The sequence below is a fragment of the Rattus norvegicus genome, chromosome 4, assembly GCF_021556685.1.
Source record: "Rattus norvegicus strain SHRSP/BbbUtx chromosome 4, alternate assembly SHRSP_T2T, whole genome shotgun sequence".
Taxonomy (NCBI): Eukaryota; Metazoa; Chordata; class Mammalia; order Rodentia; family Muridae; genus Rattus; species Rattus norvegicus.
This window is the reverse complement of record NC_141537.1, coordinates 178413384-178427746: the sequence shown is the minus strand read 5'-3', so window position 1 is coordinate 178427746 and position 14363 is coordinate 178413384. Positions and strand designations below refer to the sequence as shown.

The window sequence follows — 14363 nt, the reverse complement described above, 5'->3', positions numbered from 1 at the left end:
CTCCCTCTGGGTCTCTCCTCCTCCAACCAGGTCACTCCTCACCCACCTACCTCTAATCCCTCCAGTAGATGTCCTCTCACCTCCACATGTGCACCGTGAGTCACAGACATGTACGTACACACACACACACCATAAATTAGTGTTTTAAAAATTAGGAGGTATGAAAAAATGCCTATCACAGGACCCTCCCTTTCTACCCACATTGCATTTAAACTGATTTGTTGATAGAGAATTGCATATTGTCTCACCTGCTTTTCATCTTTACCTCTGTTATGTAATTTGACAATGTTTAACTCTGCCCCCCCCAAAAGAATCTCCCTACCTATTAGCATTCGGCCCTAGTCTCCCTCACCCTGTACAACCTTCGAACTCTAAGTCTCTAGAGAGCCGGGTCACACATGGGCAGCTTTCACAGCACTGGGGTGAGGAGAAGAGGAAGAGAGGAGAGACACCATGGAGTAGGTGAGTTCTCAATACATGGGCATGAGGGTTGGCCAATTGGAGTTAAGATCAGCCCAGATAGAATACAGCAAGTTATAATTCAGGGTTATTGATGGGAAATAGATTCTAATAGTTGAGAAGTTAGGTATCTGCCCAGATTTAGTGCTGACTAAGGCTTATTACAAACATAAAGTTGTGTGTCTTTATCTGGGAACTGAGTGATCAAAGGTGGAGTAGAAACCCCAAATTTGAGATTAAATATTTACTACTACAGCTCTTGTTTATGGCTGAGCCTGTACCACAGGGCATCTGGGCTTTCATCTTGTGATAGACATGTGAGCTGGTCTCTTCTTTGGTAGGGTTATAAACGGTGCTGTTATAAACATGTTCAATGCATATGCATTTCTGCGGGAGGTGTGGGTGCCTCCGTTGGGGTTCCTATCGCTGTGGTCAACACCATGACCAAAGCGACAGTGGGAAGGAAGAAAGGGTTTTCTTCTATCTTACAGCTTCCATCGCACTCCATCATGGAAGACGTCTGGGTGGGAATCTGGAAGCAGGAACTGAGGCAGAGGCCTCTGAAGCATGCTCCTTCCGGTAAGCTCAGTTTGCTTTCGTGTGTGCCCTAGGGCCCTCCCATATCAACTACTGACTTGCCTATAGGCCAATTTGATGGACGCATTTTTTCCCAGTAGAAGTCCCTGTTACCCAGAAGTCCCTGACCCATGTCAGCCTGACAGAAACCTAACATTTTACAAAATAAACAGCCTCCTGTTGGAGCCTTTTGTTTGCTTTATTCACTTTCTTTGTTTTAGTTTGGCTGTTGACGTTGTTTTGAGACAAGGTATCACTGTGTATCCCAAGCTGACCTCAGACTGGCAATCCTCCTGCCTCAGCTTCTTAACTACCGGGATTGTAAGCGTGAACCACCACACCCATAGCAAAAGTTTTCATTTCTCCAAATCCCCTACAACACTTGGAACCGTCTGTCTGTCTTTAACACAGTGGGTGCAAGGTGAAATCCAGTATTTTTTGGAGTTTGGTTGACGACTTGGGTAACTTTCGGGGACTGTCTGCTCCAATCCTTTGCTTTCTGTTTTATGATTGATTTACTTGTTTTGTTTTTTTTTGCTACATTTTTCCTTACAGCATTCTAATTGACAAATCATAGACTTTGCATTCACGGAGAACAATGTGGCATTTTGATGTGTGCACACAATGCAGAGTAATTAAATCAAGCGTCATCAATGTGTCCGTCATCTTCCTTGACGTTTGTTGGGGGACACACTGGGGCTTTGCTGTCCATCATCTTGACTGCAGTCACTTGACAGTGCAGCACATCTCAAGACTCCTTCCTTCTGCCTGCCTTCCCACCTTTTATCTGGCAACTTGCAGACCCTCCTCCCCATCCCAGCCTCTGCTAACCCCATTCAGTTCCTAGGGAGTCATTTTTTCTTGCACCACAACATCTCAAAGTCTCTGCCTGCCTGTGCCTGGGCTTATTTCATGCTGGTTCATGTTCTGTAGGAGATGGCTGCAGAGCAGAGCCCTGAGTATCCTCGGCCACAGAGAGCAAGGAAGTGAGGGGAATAATGAACAGTGTGATTCTGACAGGCAACGGAGACCAAAGGGCAAAGCGAATTGCAACCAAGGCCCTGGCTTCCTGAGCTGCAGATGGCAGGATGGGTCCAGCTGAGCAAAGAGAAGCTGGAAAACACTAGCCACCTCCAGCAAAGCAGTAGACTGGAAGTCCCAACTAGAGATGTCCACAGTCCCACAAGCTTGAAATCTGCTCTGCGTAGCTGGTTTGAGAGAAGTGACGGCCCTGTTACAGAAAAGGAACTGAGCCCTCCCAATGCTGCACTCCCCACGCCAGAAACCTAGCTGTTATCCATACAACTGCCACGTCTTTGTCACCCTGTCACAGCAGAGGGCCGATAGATGAGTCAAGGACACTGTCAGAGCCTCAGGCCTGTGTGAACCTGAGTGGAAGGCTAGCCCCTCAACACCCAGGTTGCAGCAGGACCAGCAACTACCAGAGGCATAAGCCCATCCCTACCCACTTCAGAACCACAGGAATCCAAATCCTGTCCCTTGGGAACTTCCAGAAGACTCACCTGTGTCCTAAAACTCCAAGGCATGGTTATCAGGGTCACAAGACTAGAAATGAGTTTCTCCACAGCCCAGTCTTGCCACCGATGCTACACTGTCACTCACACTCACCATGAGGTTGAGGAAAAGTCACATCCGTGTTCTGCATCCTTACTACTATGGTGCCAACACCACGCACCCTGGTGGCACTAATGTTTCCTCTGCCCATGCTCTGAAGCTCTACACCAAGGGATACCAAAGCCACAAGCCATCTACACATGTTCCCCAGAATGTAGATAATGTCTGTCCTCCAAAGCCTGTACCTCCAGGAATGTAGATAACCAAGCAACAAGCCCCAAAATAACTCATGGGCAGATCTCTGCAGCTCTTAGCATCGAGACCACGATAAGACCACAAACCCCTGCCGTGTCCTGTAAAAATACAGCCATGAAAGTTTTTGTCAAAAGTACGTAAGTTACGTAAAGTCACGGAGATTGCAACAGCATACCTAAGAGCAACACAGATTCAAACAGAATTCCAGAATGAAGAAGAGAAAATAAACACAAAGTTCTACCCATAGCTAAGAAGCAATTTACAACAGTTGATACCTTCTGGGAAAAGGATTATCAGTCTTCACTAACAGAAAAGGAACCATGTCCGGGATAGGCCCAGGGCTCAGGGGTAGCTGGTACACACACACACACACACAAACACGCACACACACACGCACACACACGCACACACACACACACACACACGCACACACACGCACACACACACACACACACACACACGCACAATGTATTCTGTTTTGCTTTGTTTTTTCTTATTGGTTTTCTGCTTGTTTGGATTCTGTAGATTTACTTTTGTTTTGAGAGAGAAAGAGAGAACATAGAGTGGGCAGGGATGATAATGGGAGGAGTTAGGGGAGGAGCAGGAATGTAATCAAACATATTGTATGAAAAAGATAAATGAAAGAAACAGGAAAATAGGGACAAAGAAGTAGTGCTCACAAGGGCCTGTGCTCACACATAAGCACCAGCAAGACCAGGAACATTATACACACAGGCTAGTTTCTTTGGTAAACTGGGATGTCTACCCATCTTCCACTGGGAGTGGCTAACAGTCTGGTGATCCATGCTACGTATACAAACATGGCCACACCCTAATCCCCTAGACTATTATACTTATCCCAAAACCTTCCTCTCTAGATCTTTATCTTGAGCATTGTTTCCCAGTCCAGAGAAATTCTTAGGGGAGAAGCCACATGAACGTTATAGCTTGGTGACCTCTATGATGACGTAGACCATACCAGATCCTCCCCTAGGTCTTTGAGCTATAGAACCCATTCTTATGGAAGAGAATGGGAACACTGCACAAGCGTTTCCATGTAGTCATGTCTTAAGCTTTGATGTGATCATTGTCAACCTCTTTTCCAAACTTGTACTTAAATATGTCTAAAATAAGCCGCACAGGGTCAGGCTCTACAAGTTGGAACCAACACCCTCGACTGAGTCATGCTGAGCCATGCTGAGCCATGCTGAACCATGCTGAGTCATGCTGAGTCACACCGGGTCATACTGAGCCTTGCTGAGTCATGCTGAGCCATGCTGAGTCATGTTGAGCCATGTTGGGTCATACTGAGTCACGCCGGGTCATACTGAGCCTTGCTGAGTCATGCTGAGTCATGCTGAGTCATGATGAGCCATGTTGGGTCATACTGAGCCATGATAAATCATGCTGAACCTGATTTCCTTCTTGCCTCACTCCATTCTTACTCTGCCAGCCCTCATGTTTGCAGAGGCTCCCACGCTGCTATCACCAGTTTTTAGCATTATTGGATCTCTGGAAATGCACTGTGGGAAGCCATGTCCAGTGTAGACTCAAGCCACTGTGTTCCTGAACAAATCCTTACAAGTCTGACTAAAGAGGCACTCACAGATACTCCTTGTAAGAACTACAGCTGAAGAAATCTCATGGATGTTCTGTGTGTGTGTGTGTGTGTGTGTGTGTGTGTGTGTGTGTGTGTGTGTGTGTTCACGAGTGTGGGAATGCACATCTATGTGGAGGCCAGAAGCTGATACTCCTTTACAATTGCTCTTCACCTTATTTCTTGAGGTAGGGTCTCTTACATGAAACCAGAGCTCAGCAATTCAGCTGGTCTCCCTCACCAGAATGTACTGGGGGTCCCTTTTCTCCATTTCCCAAGTACTGGAATTACAGGCTAATCACACCAACTTGGTATTTTTATAAATGCTGGGGAATACAAACTCCAATCCTCATGCTTTCCGAGAAGTGTTGTGTTGCCCCAGTAAGCCACCTCTCCATCCTCCAGAGGCTGGGAAGTTTCTACCCAACAGAATCCTGCATCTCATATGAATCATTTTTTCCTACCAAACCTCTGCCATAAAATTTGGAGTGGCTGATATAACAGATGTCTGTGTGTTGTGTAGGTATACGAGAAATATGAAAAATTATTACTCCTCCAAAAAACCAGATTTAAATTTCTCCAGAAATAGATCCTGATTTGAAAGAAATCTGCGATATATTGGAATTTTGTTCCAAGTAATGATGTTAAGGAAACTGAGTGAAAAGACAGGTAGCCCAACAAATGAAAGAACAATTCAGAATGTGGCTGAGAAACTCACCAAAGAGATATACATCACAGAAAAAGAACAAATTGAAATCTTGGGAAAAAAATTATCAATTACTGAAATAAAAACTAGGAGATCTTCTACCACACACTAGAACACGAAGAAAAAAAGTTTAAGCTTGAAGACACCTACTAGACAACAGAATTTGCCCGCTAGACAGTCAGAAGAAGGAGGAGGAGGAAGAGGAGGAGAGGGGAGGAAGATGAGGAGGAGGAGGAAGAGGAGAGGGGGAGGAAGAGGAGGAGGGGAGGAAGAGGAAGAGGAAGAGGAGGAGGGGAGGAAGAGGAGGAGGGGAGGAAGAGGAGGAGGAGAAGGAAGAGGAGGAGGAGGAGGAAGAGGAGGAGGGGAGGAAGAGGAGGAGGGGAGGAAGAGGAGGAGGGGAGGAAGAGGAGGAGGGGAGGAAGAGGAGGAGGGGAGGAAGAGGAAGAAGAAACAAAGAATTGAAGAGATAGAGTCTGCATAGCAAGTAGGAACTTATTAGGTAGACAATAGTCAGACTGTGAGAACTCCAGAGAAGAAACAGTGAGGTATTATAAAATCACAAAACAGTAGTTGAGATTTCCCAAGTCTTCAAAGAGACTTGGACATCTAGATAAGAAAAAGGATCCCAAATATACTCACCAGAAAGAAAACAAGACCCAAAATTATAGCAAAAATGAAAATACACTAAAAATAACAAGATTAAAACATCAAGTTATATACAAGGGAATCACCTTAGACCCCAACAGACTCAGCAGAAACCTTAAGATCCAGAAGAAGACTGGATGATAGCTGCGAACTCATGAAACAAAAACAAACACAAAACTGTAGGGAGCGGCACGGCAGCTGTATGATAATGAGGTGAATCTGGCGCCCTCCTAACAACAGTACTGAGCATGTGTGGGGTTTTGCACCTGACGTCAGTCTGGCTGGGGCGGTACTATGCTAAATGGGAGTTCATGCCGTGCCAATCTCTGGAGGACAAGTAGCTGGGATGGCAGTGGGGTGACTCGTGCCCCACCAATCCCTGAAAGAAGATTAGCATACTGTTGTGTATATAAGCCGAGCGGCAAAGCCGCTCGGCCTGGTAACACTTAAAGCTGTAACACTTGGAGCTGTAACACTTAGGGCTGGCTGCCGCTGCCTCCCTGTATCAACAAAGAAGGTGTCCTGCAGTAAAGGCTGTTGAGAAGAATCCAACCGTGTTGCATCTTCCTTGCCAGACGAGGTGGGCACGACACAAAACTATTAATAAAGTATTATATCCAGCAAAACTATCCTTCAGAAATTAAGGTGAAATAAAAAAATCTTTCTAAAATAAGCAGAAATGGGGAGTTTGCTATCACCTGATCGTCTCTGTAAGACATGCTTAGGGGAGGTCAGCACAGAGACACGAGAGAGCCAGCCATCAGCATGAGAAAGCACAGACACAAAAGAGAAAGAATAGTCAAACCTTATCATGACCAAAGATCATGACACAAAGTGGAAAGATCACGCAATATGCAGAATACTCAGTAAAATACTGTTCTTGTTTGCTTTCTGTCCCTGTGATAAAACACCAACCAAAAGCAACTTGGGGAGGGAAGAGTTTGTCCTGTAGGTTGCAGTCCATGGTTAGAGGAAGCCAAACCAGAAACCTGAAGCAAGAACCCCTGAAGGACACTTCGCTCACATCCGTGCTCTTGTTTCTTAGACCTTCGCAGAGCACCTGCTAGGGGTAGCACTGCCCACAGTGGGCTAGGGGCTCACACCAATTAGCCCTCAAGAACATGCTACTCAGACATGCCTTACAGGCTGATCTTATGAAGGCAAGTCATCACTCCATGCCCTCCCTTCGTAAGTACGTCTAGATGATACCCAAGATCAACCATCAGGGCATGAAGAAAGAAAATCCAGACCTACTAGAATCAATATACTCTCTAAAGATGTGCAAATAATGTCCCAATTAAAATGCCCTGTAGAGTCATTCTTCTTGTCCCAAAATTTTACTTTTTTAAGGCTGAATAATACCCCACTTCATAGTCATTCTGCTTTTAAAAAAAATCTTTACATTTTGTGAACGATATCCTGTCCAGGTTGATTTTACATGATACTGCAATGCAGATCTCCCTGATATATTGATCTTCACTCACTTTAATGTATCCATAACCCTGGAACAGCTGAATTATATGTCAGTCCTATACCAACATCCATGATCATGGATCAGTACAGCGTAGCGCTCCATTTGTCTCCTTGACACAGTTTGCCTTCCATCTTTCTGATAAAAGTCACCCTAATGGTAATAAACAGTAGCCCACTGCGGTTCGAATTTGTACTAAGCATCACCAATCAAACCAGTGACCGCATTCCTGTCACCTTTTGGGAGCGTCTAGGTTCACGACCTATGTTTTTATCCGTAACCACCTTACCTGACTCTTTGAGGTCGGCTCACGTAGTGTGAATGATGACTCAGCAAACACACAGTTTGCAAATGCCGTCTCCCATTCGGTACGCTCCCCTCATTTTGCGGGATTCTTTCTCTCCCCGTGCCTGTGGTTTCTAGTTTTAAATAACCCCACCGTATGTTTGTTGGGTTCAGTGAGCTTTGAAGGTGATAGCAAAACTTCAAGTCACCATTGGGCAACTTTCCTCACCTGATTCCGGTTATTTCTCTTAGTTTTGGGGGTCTCTTGTTAAGCCTGTAAATAAATTTGATACTATTTTTGTGAATGGTATGAGATAGGGTCTATTTTTTTTTTCAGATTGCGGGTAATCATCCTTCCCAGAATTATCTGAGGTATAAGAGAAGCTGTGTAGCGAGGAGCTGAATGCATTCCCAGTAAGATAACGGGCAATTCAAGACCAAGCTGAAGAGAAGTGAGGAGAACGGGACCCTTGTCTCGCCCATCACCTTACACACAGCTTCTCTTCGTCCTCATTTAATGTCAGCTGCATTGTTGTGGATATATTGAACTATCTCTCCATGCCAAAGACTACGCCCGCTTCATCCTGGTGAATAGTTCTTTTACCGTGATGACTTGTTTACTCATATTCTGATTCCGGCCTATTGTTACTTTTCAGTTATAGAACAGGCATCTGGCTTTATTATCAGGGCAATGCTGATGCCATAGAGACAAATTGGAATACTCGTTTATTCTTTAAGCTTTTGGAAGAAGTCAATAAAGAGCGGATACAATTTTTAAATGTTTGGTAGAGTCAACAGTGTAATAGACCTGGCCTTTTCTTTTTTTTTTTTTTTTGGAGCTGGGGACCAAACCCAGGGCCTTGCGCTTCCTAGGTAAGCGCTCTACCACTGAGCTAAATCCCCAGCTCCATTTGATTTGATTTTTAATTTAGTCATTTGTCACACTGATTTCCTATTTGGGCTGAATTTGGTTGTAAACCTCTGTATTCTTGCTCTCTGCAAGCATGCTGTCTTTCCCAAGATTCAGGAAGATTTCCAGGCCTTATGCTGAAATATACTTTTCTTGGCCCTTCATTATCCTTCTGTAATTTCCTTCCATTTTCTTTTGCTTTTTCATCTGTTTTTCAAATATCCCGTCGTTAGGTTAACTAATACTTTCTTCTTCAAAAAAAAATATCGTATTATCATCATCATCATTATCTTTCTATGTGCGTGGCCCGTGAGTGTGTGTGCACACGTGTCATGGGTGGAGGTCAGAGAATGACTTTCAGATACCTGTCCTTCACTTCTACCCTGAGATTCTGGAACTGAGCCCAGGCGGCCAGGTCTCTGTGGCATCTGCTTTTACCTACACCAAGTTTTTATTTCTTTGTTTTCCTTTCTTTGCTAGAATTCTTGTTTTGCTTGTAAGTTGTTTTCCAAATTCTGTTTGTGTCTCTAAATGTGTGTTCCTGTAATTTCCCAACTTTGCTGCCATGATGATCCTGAGTCCTTTGCAGGTAGTGGGGTGCTGGGAGTCATTCCACAAATCTCCGCTTCTTCAGAGTTTATTGTCAGAAATTTGTTTCTTTGGATGATACTATATTTCCCTAATTTTTCACAATCCCTGAGCTCTTGGGCTGGTTGCCAAACCTTTAAGGAATGACTCTTTCTTATAACCTTTGCTGGTATTCCTTGGTGGTGAGTGGTCTTCTCTTTCTCCAGCCAACCTAAGATTCTGGTTGGACCAGTGAGTGGTGACCCCAAACAGGAAGATCTGTCGTTCTCTAGTCTGTTAGTGATAGTCTGAGGCGAAGCAGAACCACGGGCTCTCTATATTCCTATGAGATCACTGGCTGGAAGCTGCAGGGAGTCAGCATTGCTAGCTGAGTCCTACACTTCCGTGGGCAGCAGTGTAGATTGTCTTTCCCAACTAGTCAATAACTGGAGATTGGGTCCTGTACTGGAGCGTGACCTAAGGCCAGGCTCTGAAGCTATGTGCGATCTCGGAGATCATTACTCAACAAATTGGACTGGAAAAGGACAGGCTACCCTCTTCAGACATGCGTTAACACACTCTCCTCCGTGCTGGGGTACTGTCGAGCGTTAGCGTTGAAAATTGACGTATTAACCATACGGCAACCAGGCCAAGCAAGCCAGATGTTCCGTCTCTGTTCCTCTCGGCACTGCCCCGCCCCCCTTCTCTGTTCTCGGCACTGTTCCCGGTGTCTGCCGAGGAAAGGGTTAAGGAATGAACATGGGTTTGTCAGAGTCAGAGCTCAGCAGCTGGCCTGGGCCAGGCCATATGTTCCTCTTGCAGATAGATAATCACTAATGTAGACTGGGAAGGTTTCAAGAAAAGCACTGGGGTGAGAAAAGAAGCCAAAGGGTTGAGCCTGAGAGGCCCATCAACCTCACGTCCTGCAGTGCAATGCTATTGGCCAGCTTCTCTCATGCTGTGTTGGCACCGACAGAATTCTGAGCTGCCACCAGGGTCTCTACGCTGTTATTCTGAACCCCATCTCCTGTTCTTTGTTTCCTCACTGACCCCAGGTGGTCTAGTCCCAACAGTCCCCACATTATTTCCAGTGAAGGTACACCACAGTGTACCTCCTATGTGGGGAACCAGAATGGCAATGAAATACAGTATTTAAGTCCTAATGTCTCCTCCCTCTACTAAAAAAAAAAAAACAAAAAAAAACAAAAAAAACCTCCAAGTCCAAGGAAAGCTTATGGGAAAGACAGTGCAGAAAAGCAAAAATACCCTTCCACCCTCAGTGGACCACTACTGTTCTGCAAGGTCACCTAAGTGTCTATATCATCCCCAGAAGGCGCCCTGGTGTGCGGGTAGGCGGTACTCATTCTGCTTGGTGGATGTGGACAAGTCCTTCATCCCGCCTGTTATCAGATCCTGTAATTTCATTACTGGATTGTTATAATAATTCTTTCTTGCCTTGTATATATATTCTGGAAATCCTGGATATCCTTTAAATAAATATATGACTTGCAAAGGTTTTCCCCATTATAGGACTTGTTTTACAGTCTTCGTGATATTCCTTGAAGCAGAAAATGTTTTCAGGTTTGGGTGTATTTTTTAAGACTGTATTTTTATTATTTTTATTATTTTCTGATATGCATGTATGCGTGTGTGCATGTGTGTGTATATGTGTGTGTATGCATGCACATGCACCTGTAGGTGTGTGTGGACATGAGTGCAGTGCCCACATAGGCCAGCAGAGGGTGCTAACTCCCCAGGAACTGGAGTTTCACAATGGACTACACAGTTGTAAGCTGCTAAATGTGGATGCTGGGAACCAAATTCTAGTCCTCTGGAAGATCAGCAAATGTTCTTCTCTAGTTCCAGAGTTTTCAGGTCTCATAGTCTAAATTCTCAATCTTCTCTTAACTCTTGTACTTTTCATGCCATAATCTATAAAATTTAATATCTGTATTAACAACTTTTCCTATTTCTGTGATTACCATTACCAAAGCAATTTACAAAGGAACGTGTTTAATTGGGTTTATGACTTCAGAAGGTTAGATGTTTATGAGGGTGGAGCCAAGGCTTGGTGGCAGGAAGCTGGGGATGGAACTGAGAGTTCACATCTTAATCCATAAACAGGAAGCAGAGAGGAGTCTAGGAATAGTGTAAGCCTTGTTAAATCTCACAACCTGCTTCCAGTGACACACCTCCTCCAACAAGGCCAAGGCTCCTCCAAAAGGCCACACCTCCTCCAATAAGGCCACGCCTCCTCCAATAAGGCCACGCCTCCTCCAATAAGGCCACACCTCCTCCAATAAGGCCACACCTCCTCCAATAAGGCCACACCTCCTCCAATAAGGCCACGCCTCCTCCAATAAGGCCACGCCTCCTCCAATAAGGCCACACCTCCTCCAATAAGGCCACACCTCCTCCAAGAAGGCCACGCCTCCTCCAAGAAGGCCATGCCTACCCCAATAAGGCCATGCCACCTAATCTTTCCCAAGCACTTCTACCAACTTGGGACCAAGTGTTCAAATATGAGCCTATGGGAAGCCATTCTCATTCAAACCACCACATATCCAATATTACATATTTATTCTCATTTTTATCACTCATTTAAGATTATAACTTACCTTGAATTGATGTCTATGTCTGATATAAGGTGAGAATTCAAGTTTATTCATTATCTTACATGAAGATCGTCAGTTCTCCCAGCACTATTATAGAAAATATTATATCGTTTCTTTGATCACATTCTATTGGTCTTTATCTACTGTAGTTTTCCATGGCAAATTTTAGAATTCGTAAAAGAGCACTGCTCTGAAGTATGGCTTATTGTTAGAGCAATTATAGAAGTAGAAATTTATAATACTGTATATAAATAATGTTTTAAAGAGCAAATATATGCATAGATTCATAATATAAACTAAGGTGGTGAGACAGAGATCTGGAAGCCAGAAAAGTCATTTCCTGTGTTAGGAGGAGAAGGAAGAGCTATTGAGGACTTTTCTCAGAAACCCTGTCAAACACAGAACCTAAATCACAGAGTAATTGGGATACGTACAAACTAATGGGAGAAGTAAGAACTTTACCTTTGATAGGTATTAGAGGACAGAATTAGTAGACCAAGACCCAATTCAATCGGTAAGTCAGAACACATCCATTGAAGGAAACATGCTGTTAAGTATGCCAACACAGTCCGGTCAGCCCCCGTGTGTTCCAGCGTCACACAACATCTTTTTGAGTGTTAGTTTTCTCAACAACTGGAACTGAAGAGAATTGTAACCATTTAAAGATTTCTGTTGTCCGTTTTTGTTTTGTTGTTTGTTTGTTTGTTTGTTTGTTTTTTACCTTAAGTACCTTGGTGCAAAACCCTCAATTAAAATATTTTTTAAAACATGAAGAACTTTAATTAAGCCTTTTATATAATCCAAATGCAAAGTAATTCCCAGGCGCGGATCATGCCCTTCTGCGCTTTCAATTCCTCTGCCCCTTGGCGCCCACCTGAACAGCCCTGTATGGTTTCCGTGACATCTCCATCTGCGTTGCTCTCCCAGTTCTATAACTTCTGTACACGAACGGAAGGACACTGTGACGCCGAGAAAGTTAGTCTTGATGATGAGTCGGGGGACAATGACACAGACTGATTAAAAGCCCAGGGCGGAGCCTGAGCTCCGGGTTTTGCTCCAAAATGAGTCGCAACCAACCTACAACCTGGAAAGTCCCGGAGCTACTGTCTGCACTCCTCTCCGCCAGCTTTGATAAGCCGCCAGCTATCGCCTAGGCTCTTTCCTCTGCCCACCTTAGCTCCGCAGAATGAAAACACTAGACAGCTTTAGTACTTTAGAATTTGTCAGATATCACAAATGCTGGGTGTAGAATCTCCCGGTGTAATCCTATCAGCTACCAACTACTAGCTCCCCTCAACCTCCTCGGTCCCTGCCCACAGTGGAGGCAGGCCGCAGGCCCTAGGTTTCTCCATGGCCTTACATAACTGATGCTTTCTTCTTCTCCCAACGCCTGGCTGCAGACGCCTCCTCTATTCCTGCACCTCTTCTCTTCCTCCTGGGACCCAGAAGCCCCTCCTTTCCCCTTTGCCCAGCAATTAGCTATTGCCTTCTTTATAGATGAAATCAAGAACCAATTAAGGAAACAGCGCCTCCCCCTACAGATTAGCACCTGGATTGAGGTTGAGGGAGGGGAATGCAAACGGTTGGGGGATGGGGGATATTTTATCAGGGACTATTTACTCAATAATTTTATTGTACCAGTTTAAGTTTCTCGAGTTTGATAATAACGGCTATATGGGAAAATATCTTTGTTTTAGGAGATACTTGCTGAAGAGTTTAAGAGAGAAATGTCGCATTGCCTACAATTCACGTTACCATGGTTCAGGAAAGAAAATCAAGAGCGGGAGGAAATATAAGCTCTACTACAAAGTGTCTCATCTGCAGCTGACACCGCTGTGAATACAACATAACTGAATGGCAACAATCCAGCGTGGTGGGCGTCATCCGAGGCCGACAAGATCACGCGTTTTCCTTCGCTTTCTCCTTTGTGAGGTTTGCTCATGACCCCATCCACTTCCCATTCCTCCGCTTTACGTGCTGTTTGACTTATGTTTGTGAAGACTTTAAAATTTGTGCCCATTTTAAATAAAGGTAAAATGGAAAACAAAGCTGAACTTCACCCAATTATGAGACCCCAAAAGAGGAAACGTGAGTTGGGGGCCGGGGGAGGGGGAAGGTGTTTCTAAAACTCTAAAGTCAGTGAGCTCAGGATACAGCTCGGTGGTAGAACAGAGTCCTGTGTTCAGTCACTAGACCACCCAACAGCAAATAGAAAAGGACAAAGAGGTAGCACCAGATGTTTACATGGCCTCATGACCATGATGTGTCGGTAAAGCACGAAATAGTAATGCCAACAGGTGGGTTCCTTTTATATTTTGAAATGGCGTGTGCAACGCACATGTATCACGGCCTATGTGGGACATCCAGAGGTGTCAGAGGATAACTTGCAGGAGTCAGTTCTCTCTACCACGTAGGTTCTAGGTATTGAAGTCAGGTTGTCAGGCCTGGTGGGGGCAAACCACTTTACATGATAAGCCATCTTGTGGGCCCCAACGTGTGTCTTTCTAAAGACAGATAGACAGAGATTAATCTATCATGTCAGAATAAAAGCAGAAGAACGTCTCAAATGAAAAAGCTAGGAGGGCAGGTGACTGCAAATTAGGATAATCGGAGAAGGAGAGTCTGGAGAGCTGTTCAGGGTTAAAGCGCTCACACTCGTGGTTTGAATAGGTTTGGTCCCCATAGACTCCTATTCCAGTGCT

The 14363-nt window shown here is 44.6% G+C and overlaps 1 long non-coding RNA gene across 1 annotated transcript; it reads left to right on the top strand.

Annotated features, from left to right (window-relative positions):
- The first annotated feature begins 376 nt into the window (after positions 1 to 376).
- LOC102553594 (uncharacterized) lies at positions 377 to 13709 on the top strand. The gene is made up of 3 exons (XR_015687276.1): positions 377 to 462; positions 951 to 1038; positions 13359 to 13709. It is a non-coding gene; the product is annotated as an uncharacterized LOC102553594 (long non-coding RNA).
- Positions 13710 to 14363: the final 654 nt, after the last annotated feature.